Source organism: Schistocerca gregaria, chromosome 7, assembly GCF_023897955.1.
Source record: "Schistocerca gregaria isolate iqSchGreg1 chromosome 7, iqSchGreg1.2, whole genome shotgun sequence".
Lineage (NCBI taxonomy): Eukaryota > Metazoa > Arthropoda > Insecta > Orthoptera > Acrididae > Schistocerca > Schistocerca gregaria.
The window spans coordinates 73,139,973-73,166,307 of NC_064926.1; the positions used below are offsets into that span (position 1 = coordinate 73,139,973).

The window sequence follows — 26,335 nt, forward strand, 5'->3', positions numbered from 1 at the left end:
TCTGGTAAGGGGCCCACACACTTGAGCAATATTCTAGAAGGTCACATGAGTGATTTGTAAGCAGTCTCCTTTGTACACTACTTGCACTTCTCCAGTATTCTACCAAAAAACCAAAGTCTACCACCTGCTTGACCCATGACTGAAACTAACTGATCGTTCTGTTTCATATCCCTATGAAGTGTTACACCCAGGTTCTTGTATGAGTTGGCTGATTCCAACAATGACTCTTTGATATTATAGCCATAGGATACTACGTTGTTTTTTTGTTTTGTTTTGTGAAGTACAAAATTTTACACTTCTGAACATTTAGAACGATCTGCCAATATCTGCACATCTACATCTACATCTACATCCATACTCTGCAAGCCGCGTGACCGTATGTGGCGGAGGGTACCCTGAGTACCTCTATCGGTTCTCCCTACTATTGCAGTCTCGTATTGTTCGTGGAAAGAAGGATTGTTGGTATGCTTCTGTGTGGGCTCTAATCTCTCTGATTTTATCCTCATGGTCTCTTTGTGAGATATACGTAGGAGGGAGCAATATACTGCTTGACTCTTCGGTGAAGGTATGTTCTCGAAACTTTAACAAAAGCCCGTACCGAGCTGCTGAGCGTCTCTCCTGCTGAGTCTTCCGCTGGAGTTCATCTATAACCTCCGTAACGCTTTCGTGATTACTAAATGATCCTGTAACGAAGCACGCTGCTCTCCATTGGATCTTCTCTATCTCTTCTATCAACCCTATCTGGTACGGATCCCACACTGCTGAGCAGTATTCAAGCAGTGGGCGAACAAGCGTACTGCAACCTACTTCCTTTGTTTTCGGATTGCATTTCCTTAGGATTCTTCCAATGAATCTCAGTCTGGCATCTGCTTTACCGACAATCAACTTTATATGATCATTCCATTTTAAATCACTCCTAGCGTACTCTCAGATAATTTATGTAATTAACTGCTTCCAGTTGCTGACCTGCTATTTTGTAGCTAAATGATAAGGGATCTATCTTTCTATATATTCACAGCACATTACACTTGTCTACATTGAGATTCAATTGCCATTCCCTGCACCATGCGTCAATTTGCTGCAGATCCTCCTGCATTTCAGTACAATTTTTCATTGTTGCAACCTCTCGATACACCACAGCATCATCTGCAAAAAGCCTCAGTGAACTTCCGATGTCATCCACCAGGTCATTTATGTATATTGTGAATAGCAACAGTCCTATGACACTCCCATGCGGCACACCTGAAATCACTCTTACTTCGGAAGACTTCTCGCCATTGAGAATGACATGCTGCGTTCTGTTATCTCCTCAATCCAATCACACAATTGGTCTGATAGTCCATATGCTCTTACTTTGTTCATTAAACGACTGTGGGGAACTGTGTCAAATGCCTTGTGGAAGGAAAAAAAAAAAGACGGCATCTACCTGTGAACCCGTGTCTATGGCCCTCTCAGTCTCGTGGACAAATAGCGCGATCTGGGTTTCACACGACCGTCTTTTTCGAAACCCATGCTGATTCCTACAGAGTAGATTTCTAGTCTCCAGAAAAGTCATTATACTCAAACATAATACGTGTTCCAAAATTCCACCACTTTGAAATATTATCAAGATCTGACTGAATATTTATGTGACTTCTTTCAGATAGTACTTCATTATAAATAACTGCATCATTTTACTATTAATATCATCTGCAACATTATTAATATAGAATACAGACAGCAAGGGTCCAACACACTTCCCTGGGGCACACCCAAAGTTACTTCTACATCTGACAATGACTCTCCGTTCAAGATAAGATGCTGTGTCGTCCCTAGGAAAAAGTGCCCAATCCAGACACAAATTTTACTTTATACCCCATATGGCCATACTTTTGGCAACAAATGTAGGTGTGGTACCAATTCAAGTGGTTTTTGTAAATCAAGAAATACTGCCTCTATGTCATTGTCTTGCTCCAAAGCTTTCAGTATATCATGTAAGAAAACTGCAAGTTTGATTTCACATGATCAATGTTTCCAAAATGCATGCTGGTTGGCACTGAGGAGATCATTCTGTTCAAGATACCTCATTACATTTAAACTGCATGCTCTGAGAGTCTCCAACAAATTGATGTTAAGTATACTGGACAGTAGCTTTGGGAATTACTCCTAATAATGTTCTTACAGAAGGATGTGACCTGTGCATTTTTCAAAGACTTGGGCACAGTGTTTCGTTTGAGGGATCTACGCTTCATTATAGTTAGAAGAGGCGCTAACTCAGCTGCAAATTCAGTATAGAATCTGACAGGGATTCCATCTGGGCCTGGAGCTTTGTTCAGTTTTAACAGTTTCATTTGTTTCTCAACACCACTGACACTAATACTTATCCCATTCATCTTTTCAGTGGTATTGGGATTAAACTGGGGCAATTCTCCTAGGTTTTCCTTTGTAAAGTAACATTTGAAAACAGAGTTAAACATTTCAACTTTTGCTTGCTACCCTCAATTCCAGATCCCATCTGTTTCACTAGGGATTGCACACTGATTTGGGTGCCTCTAACAGCCTCTACATAGGACCAGAATTTCTTTGGATTATGTGAAAGATCACATGACAGTATTCTGCTACAGTAGGCACTGATGGCATCATGCAGTGTTCTCTTGACAGCCAAACATGTTTCGTTCAGCATTTCTCTATTATGTAGTAATCTCTGTTCCTCTATAAGTTTCTTTATGTTTGGCTGAAACGTGGCAGCAGTATGTAATCTCAGTGACTTCATTCATTTCCAGGTCCTGGAATCACAATAGCTGATCCAGATAAGAAAGAAGGTTGGAACATATCATGTCTGTGTTTAGTCTTTTATTTTAAGATCAACTGGTACAAACTACGTTGTTATCCAAGCTATCAATCATGACATATTTCATTTTTTATTAAGAACTGCAATCAGAATTTGCTATAGCAAGTGACGTCTCAAGGCATTCATTGTCATGTGGTGACATGACTGAGTGCTTGAGAATGGCAGGTCATCATGGAGCAGGAGGGATCAGAGCACAGCATCGAAAACTTTCTGGAGGGCTGGCTTAAGAATATGGAAGGCAAGAACTAAAGGATAGATGCAGTTTTCAGAGGCAGACACCCCTCAGGAACAAGCAAGTGGACCCATACCAGGTCTTGAAGCCTAGAGAAAGGAAAATAGTCCATTCAAAAATTACTTTTTTTAAGAGTCAGCATGAAGGGAAAACTATTTCAAGTAATGTTCCAAAAGAGTCTCCAATGAAGGAACTGATGTAGGACACTATATGATTAAAAGGAAAAATGTTAGGAAGTTATAAATAGGATGACAGACCTGAGTGTAAAGAAAACATTTGGATTTTGGATGAGAAAGGACCTGTGTCTTATGGCACTTCAAGCTCTGTTGCATTATAAGCTTTGTATATGTCCATTTTACGTCAACAGAGTTAGAAGATGTATAGTCATGAAGGCAGTGCTTTTAATTGGTGGTGTTAAATTATATTTTGGTGGTGACAGTATCTTTCAGCTATGCACAAAGGTAGTGTAATGAACAAAGCTTATGTTGCGTAATATGCCATCATTCAACCTAAGATTTGTAAGTTGAATGATGTTGATTATCTAGCTGAACACTGTCTCAGTGTTGTTAATAGATCATTGCTGATGACCTTATGGTTGTGGCTGTGTGGTTAGATTATTTTGTGCCTTGGAGAAAGTCATATGACTACTGGCCAGCAGAACCAAAACTATCCTGACATTTCATTTTTAAGTCTCACATGGCAGGACAGTATTGTTATCATGATTTTTTCATCAAAAGTTATTTGTATAAATGCTGAAGTGTCTTGGCAGTTGAAATTAGGCCTCAACAATATATTAAGACTTCACCAGAGTAGTACGTTATTTATTTTACAGAGTTGTATTAAGGCAATACTTAATCAGGTTTCGTATATTGAAGTCCAGCATGTGAACAACTATGTAACAGGTAAGTTTAACAGGTCAAGGTTGTGCAGCTGGACATTGAGTACACAATATAAGAAGGCAGGTCTGTGTTTTAACTCAATCATGCACCATTGACAGTCCTCTGCTTACTGTGCCATTTTTATGTTGGAAGGTAATTACATCTTCTGTGCATAGAAAATTCAGGTCTCCATTTTTAATCATTTGTACCTCCTATTAAAAATATAGACTGAAGCACCAAAGAAACTGGAATAGTCCTGCATATTCAAATACAGAGATATGTAAACAAGCAGGATATGGTTCTGTGGTCACCAAAGCCTATATGCAATGTGTATGGTGCAGTTTTAGATCGGTTATTGCTGCTGCAATGGCAGTTTATCAAGATTTAAGTGCGTTTGAACCTGGTGTTACAGTCACCACACAAGTGATGGGACACAGCATCTCTGAGGTAGCAATCAGTGGGGATTTTCTAACGACCATTTCATTAGTGTACCATGAATATCAGGAATCCAGTAAAACATCAAATCTCTGATATCGCTGTGGCCAGAAAAAGATCCTGCAAGTATGGTACCAATGGTGACTGAAAAGAATCATTCAACATGACAGAAGTGCAATCCTTTCACAAACTGCTGCAGTGTCAGCATGCAAACCATTCAATGAAACAGCATCAATATAGGCTTTTGTAGCTGAAGATCCACTCATGTACTGTTGATGACTGCACAACACAAAGCTTTATGCCTTGCCTGGGCCCATCACTACCAATTATTGTTGATGACTGGAAACATGTTGCCTGGTCAGACAAGTTTCACTTCAAATTGTATCAACTGGATGGATGTGTATGGGTAGGGAGACATCCTCATAAATCCATAGACCCTGAATGTCAGAAGTGGACTGCTCAAGCTCATGGACACTCTGTAATAGGGTGGAGCATGTCCAGCTGGAGTGATGTGGGACCCCTGATATATCTAGATATGACTCTGACAGGTGACATGCATGTAAGCATTCTGTCTGATCACCTGCACCCATTCATGTCCATTTTGCATTCCAATGGACTTGGGCAGTTCCAGCAGGACAATGTGACCTCACACACATCCAGAATTTGCTACAGAGTGGCTCCAGGAACACTTTTCTGAGTTTAAACACTTTTGCTGCCCTCCAAACTCCAGAAACATGAATATTATTGAGCATATCTGGCATGCCTTGCAACGTGCTGTTCAGATATCTCCACCACTCGTACTCGTACAGATTAATGGACAGCCCTGCAGGATTCATGGTGTCAGTTCCCTCCAGCACTACTTCAGACATTAGTCAAGTCCATTCCATATTGTGTCGTGGCACTTCTGTGTGCTCGTAGGGATCCTACAATGATGTTAGGCAGGTGTACCAGTTTCTTTGGCTCTTCAGTGTATATACTGAGCAGCTCTCTGTCATATGTGGAATATTTCTTCTGTGTCATTGTGCACTTTTTTGAAAATTATCCAGTTGGTCTACACTGTTGCATTGCAGCACATCAGTTAGGCCAGTTAATTACAAGTCTAGCTTTTCATTATATCATCATAAAACTACGTATATAGCTGCACTCATTAAACTGGCCTCACATTGTCATTGACACTGCAGATTTATTGAAAGTTGTGAAACCAAAGATGAAGTAATGAATTGTACGAGGGCTGCTCAGAAAGTAAGGTGACTTTTCAAATTGTGCGGGAAAAGAACATTCAATTAGCGATCTTTTTTTGTTATGTTGGCACACATGTCCCAAACGTATGTTCACAATTTCAAGTGTACAGCATACTTCATTTGTTTTTGACTGATAGAAAGGTTAGGCATGTTTTAGTGTGCTCGGTGATTTTCAATTATTATAAAAAATGGAGCAAAGAATTTGCATCAAGTTTTGTGTGAAAAATGGAATCAGGTGCTCTAAAACACTTGAAATGTTAACAGTGACATATGGCGAGTCTGCTCTAAGTAAAAAAAAAAGTTTGCAAGTGGTACAAGCTCTTCCAAGAGAAGATGCCAATGACGAACCTCACTCTGGATGCCCCAGAACATCAACAGATAATAACGTAAAAGCTGTGAAGAAAATTGTCTCGGAAAATTGTCAAATTACCACAAGAGAAGTTTCTGAGGATATTGACATATTGGTCAGCTCATGTAATGCAATTTTTTGGATGTTTTGGGCATGAGATGTATGTCAGCGAAGTTAGTTCCAAAACTTCTCAATTTTGATCAGAAGAACCGTTGCGTGAGAATCACTCAGGAGCTCTTGAATGACATCAGTGATGATCCTGATTTGCTCAGAAGTGTCATAACTGGTGATGAAACATGAGTTTACCATTATGACATCAAAACCAAATGTCCCAATGGACATTGTCCCAATGGAAGCATCCTGGAGAGCCAAGTTTGATGAAATGTTCAAGTTTTGCTCACTGTTTTTTTCTATTACCATGGCGTAGTGCATCATGAATTTTTGCCTCAAGGTTGTACAGTCAATAAGGAGTATTACCTTGACATTATGCACTGTTTGCGAGAAGCAATACACAAAAAAAGTCTGGAACTGTGGAAAAACAATTCATGTCTTTTGCATCATGACAATGCACCTGCTCATTTATCGTTGCTTGTGAGAGATCTTTTGTCCAAAAACAACACAAAAATCATGCTGCAGCCACCATATTCACTGGGTTGGGCCCCCTGCAACTGAGGAAATAAAAACTGCATTGCTGAAAGTACTCAAGGCTGTACCAAAAAGTGCTTAAGAAAAGAGCTTTGAGGATTGGAAGAAGTATTGGCACTAGTGTATTATATTTGAGGGGGATTACTTTGAAGGGGACAACATGAGAATTGGTGAATAAATAAATATTTTTTCATAAAAATATAAAGTCACCTTACTTTTTGAACACACCTCTTATGTGCTTTTTTGCTTTCTGATGCATGGGTGGCATCTTTACAAGGTTTCAGTAGATCTACAATTCTTCATGGCACTTCATTATCACAGCCCTGTATCTGTAAGGAGAATTTTTTCCAGCAGTAGAGCACCAGATTTTTTAGTGTGTTTGTAGAGACTTTGTCAGAGTAAACAAGTTTAGTATGTGATGACTTCTTGGTTTATGGCTGAATTAGAAGATGAGCAAAGGCCACTTCTTCTCATGTACCATACAACGCATTTACAGTGTTTATTGATGCTATGATGGTTAGGGAATAACCTTAAACTGAAGTAATTTCATCAAATGTGTGACTAAGTGTTGTGTTAATACAATGAGCAATACAAGAAAGCTGTTCATGACTTTCCAAAGTTTTTATTATAGTGGCAGCCTAGTCACTGACAAAAACAAAAGTATACAACATGTCTGGGAACTGTTACAATTCTCTGTCCTACTTCTTTCATAATATTCACTGCAATCTTGAAATCAACTTCTGTTTATGTAACACATGGTAAGAGGGCAAATAGAGCCCTTAAGTGTCCAAATCTGTCCACATATCAACTGTAACATCACATTCCTTATTAATAACTTCCCAGTTAATAGAAGGCATTATGTTTTCCATTGACTTGTTTACTTACACTAGAGGGCTGTGGCATTACATTTCTAGCACTGACTTGTCCATAACGTGCACCTAGATCTACTAATTCTTGACCAATCAGAAACAGCATTGAAAGATCTCATATCTTTAACACACTTTGCTGAAACACTATTTTTTGTTAGAGACAATATCCCTCAATGAGCCATCTCAGTGAGGGACTTCTTACAATTGTTTCTTAAAATGAATAATTCCCAACAGGAGACACAATAATGATGAACAGTTTATCCACAATATGTACCCAGCGGACTTTTTGTTTCCTATTTATCTACAACCAACAGAAACATACTCACAATTCAATGATGTGAAGAGTCATTGAGAATGAAATGTGGTTCAGATTCAACATTAAACTGCAGATCCCCTTTCACTAGTATGATCATCATGTTTGGTTAGGGGAATGTAAATCCCTGAAGTGGCTTCATACTGAAGACCATTGAGCCACACAAAATTATTATTAATGCTCCAGATGTCACTTTTTATACTCTCCTGTGCCTTCAACATGTTCACATTGATTTCAATCTCACCTCTTATTGCACTTGCATTCTCACAATGCACAACTTCCATCAGACACACCACAAATGAGAAGCCTTTTGCTGGCTGTATTTGCACTCAGTGTGGCAGATCCAACGTGCTCTCTGCCCAACCACTGCATCACAACCTGTTGAGATGGATGAAGTCACGAGGGAGGAGGTAGGCACTGCATTTATTCCATACACAGGCGCGCTCTCGGGGAAAATCACCCGCATTCTGAAGAAACACCGGGTCGGAACAGTGTTTTGTCCTCCGAATAAAACTCGTGCACTGGTTGGGAGCGCCAAAGATGACCTCGGTTTGAGGAAGGCCAGCGTGTACCAGATTCCGTGTCAATGTGGCAAGTCGTATATTGGTCAGACGATGTGTACCGTAGAGGATCGATGCCGTGAACACCAGAGGCACACTCGACTGATGTATCCGAGCAAGTCGGCGGTCGCTGAACATTGTTTGTCGGAAAATCATGCTATGGAGTATGACCGCACAAGGATTCTGGTACAGACATCGAGATACTGGGACAGCGTTGTTAGAGAGGCCATCGAAATTCGCACCAATGATGACCTCATAAACTGTGACTGTGGCTATAATCTTAGCAAGGCTTGGGAACCAGCGATTGGGTTAATCAAGAGTAAATCGAGCAAACGCATAGTTGTGACGACCACGGCGAACAGAGCCATCACACCGACGTCATCTCAGACGCCGTAGCAATCTGTTCCACCGTGCTACCATGGCGCGGGGCACGGACGGCGGAGGGAGCGCGCCGCGGGCAGAGGGTATTTAAATCGGCCGCCGCTGCGACCGAACCCAGTTCCCCCTGAGCAGCCATAGAGTACGGATCTCCGTGCTGGTGCGTTCACAGGAGCTCAGTCCGTCAGTTCACCTGATGATGGTGACATGTTTGATCGCTGGAATATTGTGCCCGTTGGTCACTATAGACCGGCAGTACACCCGTGGATATTTTGATTATTAAATACGCCGGGAGAAACTCAAGAATCACATACAGGACCCTATTAGATATGTGCATAGTAGGACAATTAGTGATGGTATAGACTCTATGTGGTATAGAGTCTTTTTGCAATAAACTTCTAAAGAAACAATGATTACTGTGCAATTGTTATAAAACAAAGCATAGGGCTATAAAAACAGAGAAGCTAAGTGAAATGCATTTGGCTGTCAAAAGGGAACTGTGTGAAGACTTTGACAGCAGGATCTTTCAAAAGATCTCTCACAGGTCCCTAAATAAATTCTGATCATTTGTTAAGGACTGTAAAAGTTGAAGGACATGAAAGGAAAGTAGTTATTGGGAAAGGAGTGAGACAGGATTGCAGCCTATACCCGATGTTACTCAAGCTGCACATTGAGCAAGTTGTAAAGGAAACCAAAGAGAATTTTGGAAAGGGAATTAAAGTTCAAAGAGAAGAAATACACTGAGGTTACAAAAGTCATGGGATAGCAATATGCACATATACAGATGGCAGTAGTATCATGCACACAACATAGGAAAAGGCAATGCATTGGTGGAACTATCATTCGTACTCAGGTGATCCATGTGGAAAGGTATCCAAAATGATTATGGCTGCACAATAGGAATTAACAAACCTTGAACACAGAATGGTATTTGGAGCTAGCGGCATGAGAAATACCACTTTGAAAATTTTTACAGAATTCAATATTATGAGATCCACAGTGTTGAGCCAAGAACATAAAATATCAAGTGTTACCTCTCACCATGGACAATGCAGTGGCTGAAAACCTTCACTTAATGAGAGAGCAACAGCATTCTCCTATTTTTTATAAGTACATAGACCTGTTTATTTCTATAATGGTTTACATCAGTTTACAGCCTGAGCAATTAGCTATTTTTTGACATAATCACCATTTCTGTTGATGGATTTTTATAGACGCTGTGGCAGTTTTTGTATGCTCATGTCATACCAGCTTGCTGCCATGCTGTTCAGAAAGTTATGAATCTATTCTTTCACCTCGTCATAGGAAATGAATCACTTTCCAGCCAAATGTTCTTTAAACTAGGGAACAGGTGATAGTCACCGGGTGCCAGGTCAGGACTATAGAGTGAGTGTGTGATTATGTTCCACTGAAACTGTTGCAGGAGAGCAACTGTTTGCTGATCGATGTGTGGGCAAGCCTTGTCTACATCTACATCTACATCCATACTCCACAAGCCACCTGACGGTGTGTAGCGGAGGGTACCCTGAGTACCTCAATCGGTTCTCCCTTCTATTCCAGTCTCGTATTGTTCGTGGAAAGAAGGATTGTTGGTATGCTTCTGTGTGGGCTCTAATCTCTCTGATTTTATCCTCATGGTCTCTTTGTGAGATATACGTAGGAGGGAGCAATATACTGCTTGACTCTTCGGTGAAGGTATGTTCTCGAAACTTTAACAAAAGCCCGTACCGAGCTGCTGAGCGTCTCTCCTGCTGAGTCTTCCACTGGAGTTCATCTATAACCTCCGTAACGCTTTTGCGATTACTAAATGATCCTGTAATGAAACACGCTGCTCTCCATTGGATCTTCTCTATCTCTTCTATCAACCCTATCTGGTGTGGATCCCACACTGCTGAGCAGTATTCAAGCAGTGGGCGAACGAGCGTACTGTAACCTACTTCCTTTGTTTTTGGATTGCATTTCCTTAGGATTCTTCCAATGAATCTCAGTCTGGCATCTGCTTTACCGACAATCAACTTTATATGATCATTCCATTTTAAATCACTCCTAATGCGTACTCCCAGATAATATATGGAATTAACTGCTTCCAGTTGCTGACCTGCTATTTTGTAGCTAAATGATAAGGGATCTATCTTTCTATATATTCGCAGCACATTACACTTGTCTACATTGAGATTCAACTGCCATTCCCTGCACCATGCGTCAATTTGCTGCAGATCCTCCTGCATTTCAGTACAATTTTTCATTGTTGCAACCTCTCAATACACCACACCATCATCCTCAAAAAGCCTCAGTGAACTTCCGATGTCATCCACCAGGTCATTTATGTATATTGTGAATAGCAACGGTCCTATGACACTCCCCTGCGGCACACCTGAAATCACTCTTACTTCAGAAGACTTCTCTCCATTGAGAATGACATGCTGCGTTCTGTTATCTCCTCAATCCAATCACACAATTGGTCTGACAGTCCATATGCTCTTACTTTGTTCATTAAACGACTGTGGGGAACTGTGTCAAACGCCTTGCGGAAGTCAAGAAACACGGCATCTACCTGTGAACCAGTGTCTATGGCCCTCTGAGTCTTGTGGACGAATAGCGCGAGCTGGGTTTCACATGACCGTCTTTTTCGAAACCCATGCTGATTCCTACAGAGTAGATTTCTAGTCTCCAGAAAAGTCATTATACTCGAACATAATACGTGTTCCAAACTTCTACAACTGATCGACGTTAGAGATATAGGTCTATAGTTCTGCACATCTGTTCGACGTCCCTTCTTGAAAACGGGGATGACCTGTGCCCTTTTCCAATCTTTTGGAATGCTTCGCTCTTCTAGAGACCTACGGTACACCGCTGCAAGAAGGGGGCAAGTTCCTTTGCATACTCTGTGTAAAATCAAACTGGTATCCCATCAGGTCCAGTGGCTTTTCCTCTTTTGAGCGATTTTAATTGTTTCTCTATCCCTCTGTCGTCTATTTCGATATCCAACATTTTGTCAACTGTGCTACAATCTAGAGAAGGAAGTACAGTGCAGTCTTGATCTGTGAAACAGCTTTGGAAGAAGACATTTAGTATTTTGGGCTTTAGTCTGTCATCCTCTGTTTCAGTACCATTTTGGTCACGCAGTGTCTGGACATTTTGTTTTGATCCACCTACCGCCTTGACATAGAACCAAAATTTCTTAGGATTTTCTGCCAAATCAGTACATAGAAATTTACTTTCGTATTCATTGAACGCCTCTTGCATAGCCCTCCTCACACTACATTTCGCTTCGCGTAATTTTTGTTTGTCTGCAAGGCTTTGGCTATGTTTATGTTTGCTGTGAAGTACCCTTAGCTTCCGCAGCAGTTTCCTAACTCGGTCGTTGTACCATGGTGGCTCTTTTCCATCTCTTACGATCTTGAAACTTCCTGGCAGATTAAAACTGCGTGCCCGACCGAGACTCGAACTCGGGACCTTTGCCTTTCGCGGGCAAGTGCTCTACCAACTGAACTACCGAAGCACGACTCATGTCCGGTACTCACAGCTTTACTTCTGCCAGTATCCGTCTCCTACCTTCCAAACTTTACAGAAGCTCTTCTGCGAAAGGCAAAGGTCCCGAGTTCGAGTCTCGGTCGGGCACGCAGTTTTAATCTGCCAGGAAGTTTCATATCAGCGCACACTCCGCTGCAGAGTGAAAATCTCATTCTCTTACGATCTTGCTTGGCACATACTCATCTAACGCATATTGTACGATGGTTTTGAACTTTGTCCACTGATCCTCAACACTATCTGTACCTGAGACCAAACTTTTATGTTGATCCTTCAGGTACTTTGTACTCTGCTTTTTGTCACTTTTGCTAAACAGAAAAATCTTCCTTCCTTTTTTAATATTTCTATTTACGGCTGAAATCTTCGATGCAGTAACCGCATTATGATCGCTGATTTCCTGTTCTGCATTAACTGATTCAAATAGTTCGGGTCTGTTTGTCACCAGAAGGTCTAATATGTTATCGCCTCGAGTCGGTTCTCTGTTTAACTGCTCAAGATAGTTTTCAGATAAAGCACTTAAAAAAATTTCACTGGATTCTTTGTCCCTGCCACCCGTGTTGAATGTTTGAGTCTCCCAGTCTATATCCGGCAAATTAAAATCTCCACTCAGAACTCTAACATGGTTGAGAAATCTACTCGAAATATTTTCCAAATTATTCTTCAGGTGCTGAGCCACAACAGCTGCTGAGCCCGGGGGCCTATAGAGACATCCAATTACCATGTCTGAGCCTGCTTTAACCGTGACATTCACCCAAATCATTTCACAATTCGGATCTCCGTCAATTTCCTTCGATACTATTGCACTTCTTATCTATAAACACGCCTCCCTCTTCACTGTCCAGCCTGTCTCTGCGGTATACATTCCAATCTGAGTTTAGGATTTCATTACTGTTTAAGTCTGGTTTCAGCCAACTTTCTGTCCCTAGTACTATATGGGCGTTGTGACCGTTTATTAATGAGAGCAGTTCTGGGACCTTTCTATAGACGCTCCTGCAGTTTACTATTACCACATTAATATTGTTATTCCCTGTTGCATTTTGCCTACTCCCACCTTGCCGCATCTCAGGAGGCGTCTTGTCGGGCCTAGGGAGGCAATTCTCTAACCTAAAAAACCCCCATGTGCACTCCACATGTACTCCGCTACCCTAGTAGCCGCTTCCAGCGTGTAGTGCACGCCTGACCTATTCAGGGGGACCCTACATGTCTCCACCCGATAGCGGAGGTCAAGAAGTTTGCACCCCAGCTCTCTGCAGAATCATCTGAGCCTCTGGTTTAAGCCTTCCACTCGGCTCCAAACCAGAGGACCGGGATCGGTTCTGTGAACGATACTACAAATAGTTAGCTCTGATTCCACCCCGCGAGCGAGGCTTTCTGCCTTCACCAATTCCGCCAATCACCTGTACGAATTGAGGATGACCTCTGAACCCAGACGGCAGGAGTCATTGGTGCCGACATGAGCAACAATTTGCAGTCGGGTGCACCCAGTGCTCTCTATCGCCGCCGGAAGGGGCCTACTCCACATCTCGGATGAGACCCCCCGGCAAGCAGACAGAGTGAACACTGGCCTTCTTCCCCGACCTTTCCACTATTTCCCTAAGGGGCTCCATCACCCGCCTAACGTTGGAGCTCCCAATAGCTAATAAACCCGTCCCCCTGTGTGCCTGCTCGGACCTTGCTGAAGGAGCAGCCACATGTCCACTCACAGGCAGAGGGGGCGATGCCACACGGCCAGCCTCCACATTTACCCTCTGCGTCGTGCTCCGCGAACGCCGCTGAACCCACCACTCCCCTTGGGGAGAGGGTGGCCCAACTGCGCCCGGTACCCGCGAAGATGTCTCGACAGCAGGGACAGTGAGTGAAGCATGTAACACCTGGGGTGTACCTTGCGATGCACCGGACTCCCCACTGCCACCACACTCCGAGGCAGCAGCCTGAAGACAGCTGACTGCGGCCATCAAGATGCTCAGCTGTTCGGGAAGAGTGGCCTGCTCCTCCTGTGTCCGTACACCTCAGTCACACATCCTATCCATCCTAAGGAATCAATTTACTGAAGAGACTTAATCAACTTTTAACTAGACTGCTAATTCACTAAAGGCAGCTGATTATTGACTAAACTTCTTGTAGAAAACAATGAAAATAGCACTACCTGTCTCTGCACTGTATTGAAAACAAACACTAGCACTACTGGCCCTATGGCTGACTAAAGGGACTGTCTCTGACTGTATTAAAAACAAACACAAAATCTATGAAACACTATTAATAGCACTTGACAATTAAAGCTTCCTAAAAGCAAAAACACATGGAACAAGAAGTGACAAGTAAGAAAAATACAGTTAATACTTAAATTAACGTAGCTCGCTGCACAGCAGACATAAAGCAGATGGCGGTTAGGACGACATGGAGAATGTGTATGCCCTCGCTCAACATTCTTCTTCTCCAGTTCTGAATTGCCCATTTCAGTTTTTTCTGAGCCTCACAGTACCTGTCAGCATTAATTGTGGTCCCAGCAATTCAGCTCTGATGACAGGGTGAAAGAAGGGGTTCATAACTCTCTGAACAGCATGGTAGTGAGCTGGTATGACATGGCCATACAAAAACTGCCACAGCATCTACAAAAATGCATCAACAGAAATGGTGATATGCCAAAAAAATAGCTAAATGTTCAAGCTGTAAACTGATGTAAACCATTGTAGAAATAAACAGGTCTATGTACTTATAAAAGAATAGGAGACCTTACTTTTGGGATTACCCTCATAACATCAGAAATCATTGTGGGACATATGATGAACATATCTGTTAGGACAAAGCAGTGAAATATGGCATCATTGGGTTATGGCAGCAGACAACCAATGTGAGTGCTTTTGCTAAGAGTGTGAGATGACCTGTAGTGCTTCTTCTGGGATTGTGACCCTATCAGTTGAACCTTATACAACTGGAAAACCATGGCCTGGTCAGATGAATACCTATTTCAAATGATAAGAGCTGATGGTAGGGATCAAGTGTAGTGCGCATCCCACAAAGCCAGGGGCCAAAGTTGTCAACAAGGCACTGTGCAAGCTAGTGGTGGCTCCATAATGGTGTGGACTGCATTTACATGGAATGGACTGGATCCTCTGGTCCAACTGAACTGATTGTTGACTGGAAATATTTACATTCAGCCAGTTGGAGACCAATTTCAGCCTACAACAATGAATTTTTATGGATGGCAATGCACCATGTCACCAAGCCACAACTGTTTGCAACTGATCTGAAGAATATTCTGGACAACTCAACTGAATGATTTGGTCACCCAGATTCCCATCAGTCTCATCAAACATTTATGGGATATAATCAAGAGGTCAATTAATACACAAAATCCTGCACATTATGCTGTTGAGTTGCTGCATTATACTGGGCAAAAGGAGGTGTGACATGATATTGGAAGATATCCCATGACTTTTGTCACCTCAGTGTAAATTTTTTTTAGGTTTATTGATGAAACTGTAACTCAGACAGACACAGCAAAGGACTATGAAGAGCAGTTGAAAGGAATGGCTAGTATTTTAAAACAGTGCTATAAGATGAACATCAACAAAGGTAAAACAAGGGTCATGGAATGAAGTCAAATTAGATCAAGCAAGGTTGGATGAATTAGCCTGGGAAATGTGACACTAAAAATAGTACCCAAGTTTTTCTATTTGAGCACCACAGATAACTGATGATGACTGACATGGAGACTGCAACAGCAAGAAAAGCATTTCTGAAAAAGAGATACCTGTTAAAATCAAATTTAAGTTTAAATGTTGGGAAGTCTTTTATGGAGATGTATGACTGGAAAATAGCCATTTACCAATGTGCAATGATGACTATACACAGTTCAGACAAGAAAAGAACAGGAACTTTTGAAATATTATGTAACAGGAGAACGCTGAAGATTAAATGCGTAGCTCGAATAACTATAATGACAATGTATCAAATGAAACTGGAGAGAAATTAAATTTAAGTCACAACCTGACTAATCAAAGAAATCTGTTGATAGGACATTCCTGAGACATCAGAGAGTTGTCAGTTTCGTAATGAAGGGAAAAGATGAAGAGACTTTCACAGTATGTTAGTGTCAGTTGCAGTGAGAAACAACTAAAATTGAACTAGGCCTGTGGGTGAAATGGAAACCCTGCTGAATTCTGTATAGATTTTGCAGGTGAGTTAGCTGCTCTCTTATTCATAAATCACTATAGATCTTATAGGCAACAAACTGTGCCTAGTGATTCAAAGAAAGCACAAGTCAAACCCCTTTACAAGCAGGTTATCTGAAGTGATGCACAAAATTACTATCCAACACCATTAACAAATATAATCAATTTTTGTAAATATGTAATATAATTGGATAGATAAAAAGTCTGCTCAACAAGTGGTGGAAGAAGGACATATATATAAAAATGTATTTAAATTATCAAGCTTTTGGAGCTAGTGGCTGCTTATTCTGGCAGAAAAATGAAAAGGAAGAAAGAGGGGTGAAGTAAAAGGACTGTTGAACTTTAGGAAATGTTGAGAGTTTGGAAAAATCACCCAGAACTCTGAGTCAGGGGAAAGTTAGTGGATGGGATGAGAAGGAAGGACTAATTGTTGAGGACTGCACCAGATGAGATTTGAAAATTAGAGCTTAACGGTGGAAGATAGGCTAATACACAAGACAGAGATTACTGACTAAACATCATGCATGAGATATTAAGAGCAGAAAGCTAATGCAATGTATGTGGTAGAGGTGGGCCATGGAAAGAAAATAGACAGGTCAGAAAATAAAAGATGCAGAAAATTGAAAGAGAGTCAAGAAAGGAATAGTTACTGAGAAGAAATGCTGAGGTGGAAGAAATTAATAAAAATTAAAGTTAGGTGGGCGCAAGAACCAAGGACATGTTGTAATGCATGTTCTCACCTGCATAGATCTGAGAAACCTGGTGGAAGAATCCAGATAGTACGTGTGATGAAATAGGCACCAAGGTCACAGCTGTCGTGTTGTAGTGCATACTCTGCAACAGGATACTGTGTATTGCCAGTATACGCCCTATGCCTAAGCCTATTCACCCTAACTGATATTTTGGTGGTAATCTTATAAAGTAGGATACAAGATGAACATCAACAAAAGCAAAATGAGGATAATGGAATGTAGTTGAATTAAGTCAGGTGATGCTGAGGAAATTAGATTAGGAAATGAGACACTTAAATTAGTAAAGGAGTTTTGCTATTTGGGGAGCAAAATGACTGATGATGGTCAAAGTAGAGAGGATATAAAATGTAGACTGGCAATGGCAAGGAAATCGTTTCTGAAGAAGAGAAATTTGTTAACATCGAATATAGATTTAAGTGCCAGGAAGTCGTTTCTGAAAGTATTTTTATGGAGTGTAGCCATGTATGGAAGTGAAACATGGATGATAAGTAGTTTGGACAAGAAGAGAATAGAAGCTTTCCAAATGTGGTGCTACAGAAGAATGCTGAAGATTAGATGGGTAGATCACATAACTAATGAGGAGGTATTGAATAGGATTGGGGAGAAGAGAAGTTTGTGGCACAACTTGACTAGTAGAAGGGTTCGGTTGGTAGGACATATTCTGAGGCATCAAGGGATCACAAATTTAGCATTGGAAGGCAGCGTGGAGGGTAAAAATCTTAGAGGGAGACCAAGACATGAATACACTAAGCAGATTCAGAAAGATGTAGGTTGCAGTAGGTACTGGGAGGTGAAGAGGCTTGCACAGGATAGAATGGCATGGAGAGCTGCATCAAACCAGTCTCAAGACTGAAGACCACAACAACAACAAAAACATGCCAATGTAAAAGGCTGAACAGTGTTTACATAAATGCAGATGCTTGATGTGTTGTTTAACAGGTGGCTCTCCCTTTGATTGCATATGTTTCATTTATTATAGGACTGGTATAGATGTTTAAGTGGTGGTAGGATGCTGCATAGGGCAAGACTTACATTGGGGATGGTAATACAGGGTGTATACGTGGACAACGAAAAAAAATTTCTGGATTATTCCCGGATTTCTCGGTTAAAAATACATTTTCTCCCGGATGAAAACACACTTTTTCCATTTTATTAAGTGACAGTATATTTTACCTCTGAACTGTAAAACATATCAATCCTTTGAATGGTTATGTTTTTATATATGGGCGTAGAATTTCCCGGCGCTTTAAAAAACGAAACTCAGAAAAGAAAACCACTTTTGGAAAGATTTTTTTAAAATTATTATTATTATTATTATTATTATTGTTTTCCAATATGTACGCTGTATATTTTCGTATCACGAAAGTATAAATTAGAATCCCACCAAACACTGCATGTTACTTTCCGAACCATGTAGTCGAGATTGCAATACGCTTTTGTAAGCGAGTCATTGCTCATGTCACGTGATCCCGCCAGGCGATGACAGCGGATATTCAGAGCGTAGGACACGCGAGGAAGTCCGCTAATAGCAATATCACTGTTAAGTAGTGCAGATACACAAACAGGAATAGTTAATGTTTTAAATTAATATACATAGTGTTCCTACCAGAAAAGCAAAGCTTTCACGTACAACATTGGTCTCTAAGGTTAATAAGCTGCAACAGAAGCTAAGTTTTCACATATAATGCAGATTTTTCTTGCCCGTGTTACACTTTAAGATACACCACACAAATGTGCCAGTAAAATTTTTAGCCGGGTCCAGTGACTTGTTCTCAAAGTTTTCAACAAATAAGTTAGCTACCGCAGAGGAGCGAGAGCTTCCCGTAGCACTACATCAATTTGCTCATAATAATGACACTATTGTCTGATCTGGGCTTGAAATACTTCTAATGGCTTGTCATCAAACGCACTGTGATTTGAGGAATTCATCATACATTCTCACACAAAGTTACACTTGCGAAAGAGGAAGCTTGCTTTGAAAGAAACGCTTTTCAAACCACCATTCGCAATGTTTTCTCGCGACCTGTTAGAAATAGGTTCCTTTCAGCAGTCGTCAAGCGAGCGCCAGATAACAGGCGCCACCGCGCTTTGGCAGCTATGATGACGTAGGAAGCCCATATGTTTGTACGTGTAAAACATTAAAAGATCTTAAATTATGTCATAAAAGAAAAGAAGCCGAAATATGGTTGTCTAATACTGCGTAAGCTGTTAATACAAATACTACCCATGACTGGTGTGGTTTCTCGATCTGATTACGTTTATTTTGTCACTGTCTGCTAGATAAAACAAAATAAGCCTTTCTAACACTGCAGAAATTGTAACACACACAAAATAAACGAGACTGTTTTTGCACAAATGGTCATTTTTGTAACACAACCGAATATAATTCACAAAGACCAACATAAAATGCCTATTAGGCCTAGTACAAGCAAATAGTTTAATACTAGAAAATAGTTTCACATTTCAATCATACACCCCAGTTTCTTGAGGATGAGATCCAAAAGTAGTAGTACGAGATTTTTACTTAAATTTGGAATCGTCATATTCTTCCCTAATTGGTGTGATGTCCCCGTTTCTTCTCCTTCCTCGTTCTAACAAACAATCTTGTCATGACTAATTCTGGAACTATTCCTGCCTCTGCCAAAATTTAGTCGCCGGTTAACTTCACTAACCCTGCCAGAATCACCGGTTTAGTTATCCCTGATTATTCTCCGGTTAGGCGTTGTTATGCTCGTACAAACCACTTTCCGCACCTACTTCCAGAATAGAAGTTAAGCGGCTGCTAGACGAGGACTGTACAACTGGCCCTTACTAGTTTAGCGATCTGGCCAAAAGTTTTCTGACAAAATTTCATTTTCTTGGATACTCCGAGAAGATAATACGTAATCTTTCTTACCTGTTATTCGTGTTAGTTGTTTATTTCCACTCTGGTAGTCTGACTCTATGGCTTTCGCTAGTAATTATAACAAAGCTGATCATTCCAAACCCAATCAACCACATAATCAGACAGCGGTTGGCGTTCACTCGTTCGGCTTTACTCCGCTCCGCTCGTATAACCCAGTCCCCTTTTGCTTGCAGAAAAGTTTATTTCTAGATGCGATAAGGATTCCTCTGACAAACATCACGTACACTAGGTACACATCCAAAAATTAAATTATGATTCATTCAGAAATCAAGTTAAAGAGTGTGTTCAATAACCAACAGGGATGCGTTTCAAAATCATGAGTAATCGGTAGATCAACGTGCGCTGGATGCTAGGCTCTTTGTGAAATATGATTATTTTCTTCTCAAGAAAATGAATTTGCCGCCTCCTCCTCCCCCAGCAATTGTCATTCGGGTCAAATACATCAGTTTGCCCCGACCGCTCAACTGCGCATGCGCATGAGCTTGCTCGTAACTGCTGTAACGAATCTAGTTAAACAGTTGTGACGTCACGCTCATCGGAGACATTTTGTTGGTATGAAGCATTGCAGTGTCTTCCTAACGCCTTTGACACGTTTTGCTGTGGGCAAACGTTTGTATGAGCACTGTGTTTTGTTGTTGCATATGACACATTTCCTTTGCAATTTATGTTTTATTTTCATTTTTTTTCTCGTTCACGTTTTATTGTTGTAGTATTATTCTGCAGTAGCGGGATAGAGTAATATCCTTTGTTAGAAAAATCGATTCTTACCAGCCAAGATTACAAAAATTTAACTGAAACCTAAAATAACGGAAAATTCTCGGGATTTTTCCCGGTTTTCTCCCGGTTGTCCCGGGTCGTATACACCCTGTAATATTGATAGGAATAAAAAGGTAGGGAAACAGGCGCAGAAGGAACCTAGGGGATGACAAGGATATTGCAGAAATCGGGAGTGCAACAAATTGCTGTTCTAGGTGTGGTGGGCAAAATGTTGAACAGGACATGATTTTAGGAAGGCATAGCCTTGTCAAAGTAGCTGATTAGTACATGTATCTGGATTCTTCCCACAGACACCAGTTTCTCAGAACTCCACAGGTGGGAACTGGCATTACAACATGTCCTTGGTGATTTTCACCCTCTGGCCTTAATTTATGTTAATTTCTTCTGTCTCAGTGATTCTGCTCAGTAACTATTCCCTTTTAGTTTTCTATATCTTTAATTTTATTTTCTGACCTGTCTATTTTCCCCATGGCCAACGTCTACCACACACAATGCATTAGTTCTCTGCTCTAATCATCTCATGCATGATGTTTGGTCTAGCCTATCTTCAACCTTTAAGCTCTCAGGATGTGGCGTCGCAACTAGTGCGTGATGGCCCATTTGTCTATTAAAAGCTTTACTTCAGAATGCATGTGGGCTGCAATGTAAGCCGGTAGAGTATTATACGGTCAGTAACAGACGAGTTGTGTCCTGCCGACTGACGTCACGATCATCTGTTGCAGCTGCGCATGTGAAAGCAGTGGAGTAGCGCTGGCAGGCCACTTACATTATACAAAACTAAAAATATTAATAACTAATAAAGGAATAACCTGAGGAATGTAATATTTGATGTACATCCTTCTGTTGTGAAAACAAACAACATGTCAAAGTCTGAGATCAAAAATAGTTGTATTTTGGAAGTTAGTAAAACTCCATACAAAAAACGTAATTTTCCGATAGTCAAGAATTTAAATGAATACAGTGATGTAATAGTTCACCTTCAGTGACTATGTACGATGGTCTGATAACACTTTCAGTGATCATATATAAATTTGGAAAGTTTTTAGTTTCAGAAAACCTCTGTGACTTATCTATAATAATAATTTCAAGAATTCTAAGTAAATATGTGTATTGTGTGTTGGGGTGCGTGTAAATGAGAATGCATGTGTGAGAGTATGTGGGACGTTCAAAATTACAAAAAATCATTCATGTAATTCTCTACAGAAACTGGCAAGTGTTCCAACTCTGCAACGTGGGAACGAATCCACTAGTGGTGGTTCCCCTATTAGTGGATGTCAGATGTCCAAGTATGTAAGCTTATGTATAAGACAGCAAGAACAATCGCGACTACATAATAAATTTCCAGATGTAGAGTAAAGCTTATAGTTCACTTAGTTTTGCTTATTTAATTAGAGAGTTTTGTGTTACTTAATTTGATGACATCAATGAGCCTAGAGAAGTGGTTGGTACTTGCTAGATTTTGGCACGAAGTGCGCCCTAGAAGTGAGTTCTCATTGGTCATAAGTGCTGACAGCCAATGAGAAGAGAGACGGTTGGCCGCCTAGCGAGGAGATATAGTTTTGAGTGTGGGAGAGTGAGAGGAGAGTCGCGAGCTAGCTTTGATTGGAGGCGGTTATGCTGGATGTGACTTTTCGCATTATGTGTAAGATGAAGTCTTGAGATGACTTCCGTGTTATGGTCCAGTGTTAATGGTATCTGGTAGTGACCAGAAACTGTATATGAAAACTTTAGTGTTGTGATAATTTGTTCCGATGAAAATCGCGAGTGAACTTTGAATTACATAGCTTGGCGGTACTGAATATATTCTTACTGAGTATTTTATGGCGAGCATAAACTTTTACTAAAGACAACCACTGAATATTGTGTGCAGAAGTAACAGGCCGATAATTGACTGTGTTACAAGTAATTGGTTTCGGAATTTGGGAAGGTAAAAGTTCTGGCGGTTTTAGGAATGGTGATAACTGTGAGCAGAAACTTTAGTGATATTCGTAAATGTGGGCTGATGATCTTGCTTAACGGCAATAAAGATTTATTGAAGGTTTAAATTTGAACTTCATGTTTAAAGTATGAGTGACATCCCCTTTCCGAATCATTTCTTTAAAGTACATAGACAATTTTCAGCAAATTTTACTTATAGCGGCCTCCGGCATGTAGCTATGAAGTTACAGTTTCCTCACACTGCTTTTCTGTGATCTCGTAAGTAGCTGCAGTCAGGAGTTTAAGTGCGAAGATCTACCACTATAAAGAGGTAGGTGAACACAAATTATAAAAGAAATTGCATTGCAGCAGCAACGTATAAACCATTGCAATTGGTGCATCACACACACATTCGGAAAAAAAAAAAAAAATAAAATAAAATTTAAAAAAATATCCATTGCAAGATTTTCAAATCCCATCTGGAGCAGTCCTCAACAATGAGCCCTTCCATCTCATCCCATCCAGTAAGTCTCCTTGACCCCACCGAGCAAGGTGGCACAGTTGTTAGCACACTGGACTCGCATTCGGGAGAACTACAGTTCAATCCTGGGTCCAGCCATCCTGATTTAGGTTTTCCATGATTTACCTAAATTGTTTCAGGCAAATGCCAGGATGGTTCCTTTCAAAGGGCATTGCCGACTTCCTTCCCCGTCCTTCCCTAATCTGATGAGATCGATCACTTCGAAGTTTGGTCTCTTCCCCCAAACAACCCAAACCCCAACCCTGACCTGGGATTCAGTGTGACTTTTCTGTACTCTCCCCATTTCCTGAACGTCACCATGCCTTTTCTTTCACTCCTCTTCCTTTCCCTTCGCCCTTCCGAAAACTAGCAAACTTCAAAATATTTTTATATATGTGTTCTCTTGCTGCCACTTGGTGAGTATTAGATTATATATCCAGTATCATTAACATTAATCTGCTTTTGAATCTTAAGAGTATGTTCTGATTTCAAACATGAGGCATCTTAAACAGAATGATCTCCTTGTAGGGTAATTATTGGGAAAAATAAACTGGAAATAAGGGAAGTATTAGTTAAAAGGGGTCCACCTGTTTAGCTGGTTCTGTTCTCGCCTACCATGCAGTGGGCCAGCAATTCCCAGCCGGGTTGCATATTTACTCTGCTCATGGACTGGGTGTAGTGTTGTTCTCATCAACATTTTACCCTCATCACCAGCACATAAGTCACCCGATGTGGTGTCAACGGTAATAAGACTCGCACTTAGCGGCCGAACTTCCCTGGATGAGGCTTCCCGGGCGGCAATGCCATACAATCATTTCATTTGAAAGGAATAAATGGTTTTTTTGGATTATTCTCGAATACATGATCAGATAAAGGAGGAGTTTTGGCTATCTTAACAGTCATCATAGCTAATGAAGAAAAAACTGAACAATGAGATTTCAATGAGAATACATAGATATAAAAATGAAAAATGTTCTTGTGTCCCTTCCTGAAATTTTTTTTTTCCCTACCTCTTCATCACTGTGGTGACATGTTGGTGTTTCCCTCCATGCAGATCCTCACGATTCTCCAAACATTACAATGTACATTTAGTGATTAATAAATAAATATTCAAACGGCATTTTAAAACTGCCCTGAATATATTTGCACACACAATCTCTATGTAATACATTCACAATGTTAAAAATACTTGCCTAGTGTACACACGCATCTAGTCTCTTTTAGATCTCAACACAGACAGACAGCTAGTATTAACTTAGTGTGTGCTGAGTTGCTCATTAATAATCATCTCTGGGCTCACTATTTTTCATCATTGTCGCAGATGTTATCCCTATCTGGCGGTGAGACAGAGTGCATATTTTAATCAGCTTAAAAGTTACTGCCACATCTGCCCCTATCATAACACCATATAGGGAGCGCCTTTATTTTTTGGCCTTTTGTTATCAAATTCTTTGATTATAACTTAACTCTGAGTATTGCTTTTTACTATTGTGACAATAATAAACAGTGGTGAAACAAGTATTAATTACATAAATAGTTCTCATGGAAGTGCAATATTTCTTTACAGTTTTACACTCCACTTCTTTTTTTTCTTTAAAAAAAGAAAAAAAGAACTGATATTACAGTACATAGACATACGTGTACATGAAAATTTTCACTTCCCCTTTCCCTATCTAATACATAAGATAAAGGACTTAATGTCATTTTTATTTTCCATTCTTCCTTTATTAAGTTCTGCAAACTTTGCGATTAATATTGTGGGAGTACACAAGGTCCTTATTGACTGCAGGAGAAAGGAAAAATTTGATTGTTTCTGTTGGTGCCACTGGATGGGTATGGTTCTGGATTTGACTGCTACGTGCAGCATCACTGGCCATGGCCAGCTATTTTACATTGTCCCAGTATCTGAAGTGAGTATCATGCGCCAGTGCCAAAAATGCATCATTGTTCTGCTCGTAAGGCTTGTTGTCTTTATTAAAGGGATTCCTTCTCCTGGTTTGCAGATAAAATTTGTGCACACAGGGGCACATTAATTTTTCACTGGGTAGGTGACTCACTGGCCAATGGCCTTGCTGCAGGGGTAACACCGGTTCCCGTCAGATCACCGTAGTTAAGCGCTGTCGGGCTGGTCTAGCACTTGGACAGGTGACCACCTGGTATGCCGAGCGCTGTTGGCAAGCGGGGTGCACTCAGCCCTAGTGAGGCAAACTGAGGAGCTACTTGATTGAGACATAGCGACTCCAGTCTCAGAAACTGACAAATGGCTGGGAGAGCGGTGTGCTGACCACATGCCCCTTCATATCCACATACACTAATCTATTTTCTATTTTATCTACATGTTCATGAAGAGTAGCAACACTGTCACTACATTTATTCATTCAAATACTCAGAATATTAGCTTATTCTAGAAGCTCCCAAGGATATCGTACTTCTTACGACAAATATGTACATAATTCAGTCATTACTATTTAGACTACTTATCGCTACTTAATACTGCAGGTGAATGTGTTAGTGCTAGCCAACAAAGTTCTATATACAGCATTTAATCTGCAATGAATTAAGAAATCTTGATCTGATTGTTCAGATAAATTACTCTTTTAGATGTGCTTGCCTCTTTGTAGGAAGCTGAATAGCATATTGCTAGTATTTTGTAGATCTGCACATGCAGTAGACGATTACTATGATCTCATGTAATTAAGTGGGTCTTTTTTTTTGGGGGGCGGAGGGAGTGAATCACCTTCCAATTGCCTCCTTTCTTGCCGGGCTGTATGTGCAGTGCACATTGCACTGGAAATGTTTACCTTTTCAAGTACTACAAATATAAATCCTCTTGCAAACTAATTCTTTTCAAGTCACCTTACTTGCTTTATTTTACATTATACACTCCTGGAAATGGAAAAAAGAACACATTGACACTGGTGTGTCAGACCCATCATACTTGCTCCGGACACTGAGAGAGGGCTGTACAAGCAATGATTACACGCACGGCACAGCGGACACACCAGGAACCGCGGTGTTGGCCGTCGAC

General features: G+C 40.7%; 1 protein-coding gene and 1 pseudogene across 1 annotated transcript in view; one reads left to right on the forward strand and one right to left on the reverse strand.

Moving 5' to 3' along the window:
- LOC126281772 (carboxypeptidase N subunit 2-like) overlaps positions 1–26,335 on the reverse strand; it is a 312,044-nt gene that overhangs the window by 44,645 nt on the left and 241,064 nt on the right. The window lies entirely within an intron of this gene.
- Positions 25,367–25,484, forward strand: LOC126282600 (5S ribosomal RNA; annotated as a pseudogene).